Source organism: Odontomachus brunneus, unplaced genomic scaffold (genome assembly GCF_010583005.1).
Source record: "Odontomachus brunneus isolate Ranch 3 - 2012 unplaced genomic scaffold, Obru_v1 Obru_scaffold_423, whole genome shotgun sequence".
Taxonomy (NCBI): Eukaryota; Metazoa; Arthropoda; class Insecta; order Hymenoptera; family Formicidae; genus Odontomachus; species Odontomachus brunneus.
Window position 1 is genome coordinate 4,427 of NW_022639873.1, and position 4,268 is coordinate 8,694.

At 33.9% G+C, this 4,268-nt stretch overlaps 1 long non-coding RNA gene across 1 annotated transcript; it reads right to left on the reverse strand.

Moving 5' to 3' along the window:
- Positions 1–773: 773 nt before the first annotated feature.
- On the reverse strand, positions 774–2,203 carry LOC116853665. The gene is made up of 6 exons (XR_004380021.1): positions 2,144–2,203; positions 1,944–2,060; positions 1,692–1,834; positions 1,513–1,579; positions 1,265–1,416; positions 774–1,089 (listed from the first exon to the last, which is right to left on the reverse strand). It is a non-coding gene; the product is annotated as an uncharacterized LOC116853665 (long non-coding RNA).
- Positions 2,204–4,268: the final 2,065 nt, after the last annotated feature.

The window sequence follows — 4,268 nt, forward strand, 5'->3', positions numbered from 1 at the left end:
AGTTACAACATATCTAAGTAGCACAATGACAATAATACCACTAAATTCTTGGTTTCTGTTAAAATAAAAAAAATTTTATTGCTGATAGCATAACAGCCAATTTTAATTTTTACAATGTATGTTCTTTCTTGAAATTACAAATATTTCTTCAATATTACCTTCTGAAATCTCATCTTCCGATAAAAGTAGCAAATTATCTTTCAGAGCGTCACATTTATTTTCTTCCTTGTTGAGAGCTTGTACAATACGATGACAAAAATTATTAAAAGAACTATAAGCTTTAAGTTTGTGGATAAAGCAAATCAAAATCTATTTGAAACTAAAATACAATAAATAAATGTGTATGTAGAAGCAATAACGTATAATAAAATAAAATCTGAAATACTACATGATATTTATGATACATAATATTTATGATATTAACCAAAGTGTATCCGAGGAGTGCACAGACTGGGGGATAGAGAAAGGGTGGCAGAAGACGGTAGATGAGGTCTTAGGAGGGGAGGGTGAAGGAGAGATTTGGATGAGGAGATTGGAGGAAATGAGGGAGGGAGGAGGGTGACTGGGAATGAATGAGAGTATGGAAGAAAGGAAGGAAAATGCGGGGGAAACGGAAGTCCAAGGGATGAATGTGGATGGATGGATGGATAGATGGTTGGGTGGAGGTGCGTAATCTTCCCCTCTCTCTCTTCAAGCGGTATAAAGGATGCGAGGAATAAGATGTAAAAAATTTTTTGTAAGCGGAACGGAAGTCCACAATGTACTCCGCAAGGAATAAAGTACCTTAACAACAACCAAAGTGTATCCAAATTTTTCTCTGAGAGCTAGATATTTGTTCATGTAAGTTGAAACATTTTCCAAATCTTGTTCTTCCTGTCCTGCCTGTGTAGTTTTTAGAATTGTACTGTTTTTTAACTGGTCTTTAGTACTGGTTTTTCCTTTACCACTTCCTTTATTTCTCTTTACATCTCGAGATTTGACATGTAATTCTGTAACTCTATGTTTAGAAGTCTCACTCCAATACTCTACTATTGTAGGCCTTTATATTTTCTTGAAAGAAATTAAGCTTGGCCTGTAAACTATCATTCACTACCAAAAAAGAATCATAAAATAAATTAAAAAATAGATTGAAAGAAAAGAGAATTGTTCAATAAATTACAAATGTATAAGCAACATAGATAGTCAGAACCGACCACCTACGTTCATTCTGTGTGACTATTTACATTAAAAAAAGAAATGCAGATATAAAGGCGACACAACTAACCCCCTAAATCATCTTCAGAATCAGATTGTTCTTAGTTTTGTCTAATGACATCAAGTGCTTTTAATTCTTTTCGAATAGTACTTTGTTACTAATTTTCCTTTGGCTAAAAATTTTTTTCCATCATAGTTTCTGTATAGAATGAAATATAATTCCTGTCAAGAAAAAATCAGTATTAATGCAAAATCCATATATACAACAAAGCTTATCATATATTCCATAAGAAAAGTCTGCTAAAAATTTAAACTTACACTGTCTTCTTCAGGAAATTTTTTTTGTATTGCATGTACAAGTTCAGCGAAACTTGTACTTGAAATCCTACGAATAAAGATATAACATTTTGAAAAAAAAACAATTTCAAATAACTGAAGAAATAATGAATTTAGAAGAACCAATTCAAAGTTGTGAAATCTATGAAAAATATATTTACTTATCACATCTGCTCCATTCGTCTTCAATAATAATTTCTGTTAATTTGTTCCTGTCTTTATCCTGTCTCAAACAAGGGCTTTGTTTTGCTCGTTGTAATATACATTTATCTGAAGCTGATTTTGACAAAAAAAGTCAAAGTTGCTGAAAGGAAAAACAAAGATTTTAGAAAAGATAGACCAAATAAATGTACATAAAACATATAATATAGAAGCAAACTTGAATAACATGAGCTAAAAATGGCCTAACTTACCTCACCTAGTATCGTCTTAGACTCATTGTTCTCTCGATTCCTTTTTCTCGATGAAATATTTTCTACGATATTTTTTGGTTTTGGAACATCTTCTGATAATGATAAATCTGAAGTAGTCTATATTAATTGAATGTTAAAAGATAGGCAAACTTCTATACATAAATTAAAATAATGTTTTAGACTTGTTAAACTATCCTTACTGGTTTAGGTGAAAGAGAAGTGGTAATCTTATTCCCAATAATACTGTTACATATTATCTTCTTGTCATTCTGAAGTTAAAAGAGATATAAATATTTGAAAATATATATAAAGGGATACGTGACAGAATTTTAATCCCGAGAAAATATTTTATATAAATCTTTCTGACGATAATAAATTTACAGCTAAAAATATATTTTTTATATGAAACAAAATGTCGCAATATACTTACTGATTTTAGTGCTGCAAGGACAGAATCAGCAGTCTTATTATTTTCATTTTGACATAACTTATTGAGATCATTTTTGTTTTTCTACAAAATAAAAAATAAGAGAAAAAGTTAAAAAAAAATTAATTTTTAAATTATTAAAAAATGTCATATATATTCTAAAAATAAGGAGAAACTCAAACTTGAAAATGTAATATTTGATTGAAAATTAAGTATTAGGTGTACAACTTTGTTTCTGCCGTTTTCCTATAGATGGCTTTAGCGGTAAGTGATGGTCGAAATAAATAGATCATAGACGTCATACAATAAACTTGGGCATCTGTCAATAAAACCCCATAGAAATATTAGTCGATTTGTGTCTGCATCATAAGGTTATTCTCGATTGAAAATGTCAGTTTACGACCCAAATTCTCTTCATTTGCGGAAGATTTTAATTTTCTGCTTCAATATGAAGAAATCTGTGGTTAAGGCTCATCGAATGCTCTCAAATACTTATGGTGAGGCTGCTATTAGTGAAAGAACGTGTCTTAAGTGGTTTCAACGCTTCAAGAACGGTGATTTTGACGTCGAAGACCGGCATAGCGGTGGAAGAGAGAAGGTTTTCGAAGATGCAGAATTGGAGGCATTACTTGATCAAGACTCGTGTCAAAATCAAGAAGAATTGGCACGATCTTTGGGAGTGACTCAACAAGCCATTTCAAAACGCCTCAAAGCCATGGGAATGATTCAGAAGCAAGGAAATTGGGTGCCGTACGAATTGAAGCCGATAGATGTTGAACGGCGTTTGTTTGCTTGTGAACAGCTGCTTAAAAGGCAAAGAAGGAAGGGATTTCTGCATCGCATTGTAACTGGGGACGAAAAATGGGTTCATTACGATAACCTTAAGCGCAGAAAATCATGGGGAGTTCCTGGCCATGCTTCCGTCGACGGCCAAACCGAATATTTACGGCTCCAAGGTCATGCTCTGTATTTGGTGAGACCAGCTCGGCGTAGTGTATTATGAGCTGTTAAAACGACTGAAACAATCACAGGCCATCGGTATCAAACGCAACTGATGCGTTTGACCCGAGCATTGAAAGACAAACGGCCGTAATACAACGAGAGACACGATAAAGTGATTTTGCAGCATTACAATGCTCGACCCCATGTTGCGACAGTGATCAAGACATACTTGGAAACGTTGAAATGGGAAGTCCTACCCCACCCGCCATATTCTCCAGACGTTGCTCCCTCTGACTATCACTTGTTTCGATCAATGGCACACAGCCTGGCTGACCAGCACTTCCGGTCTTATGAAGAAGTAAAAAATTGGATCAATTCGTGGATCGCCTCAAAAGATGACCAGTTTTTTCGACGCGGGATTCGTACGCTGCCCGAAAGATGGGAAAAAGTAGTGGCCAGCGATGGACAACACTTTTAATCATAAATGTATAACCAGTTTTTTAAAATAAAGCCTCGAATTTCGAAAAAAAAAACGTCAGAAGCAAAGTTGTACACCTAATATTTTCATTCTCTTAACACTATAATGAAATAATGATGCAACCTTACTTTATTCAAATCACTTTTGACTGTTTTAGTTAACTGTTTAACATTTTTTACAAACTTTATTCTGTGACCAACGATTGGAATAAGACAGTATAATATATCTTTCCATTCTATTAGAGTTTGAAGTTCATTAGTTTCTATCCAATACCTAGAACATTATACATTTTTTTTATGTAAAATAAAACATGAAGACTACATATTTCTAATGTCTAAGTATAGTTTCCGGAAAGGAGCCGTGTTTTGAATCAGCGATGTGCAGACGTTTCGCAAACGTTGCAGTTTGCATCATCAGGGCTGAGAACTCTGATACTGAGCTCCCTTGGTTAAAGGTAGTCCTTATATGCCCCCTTCCC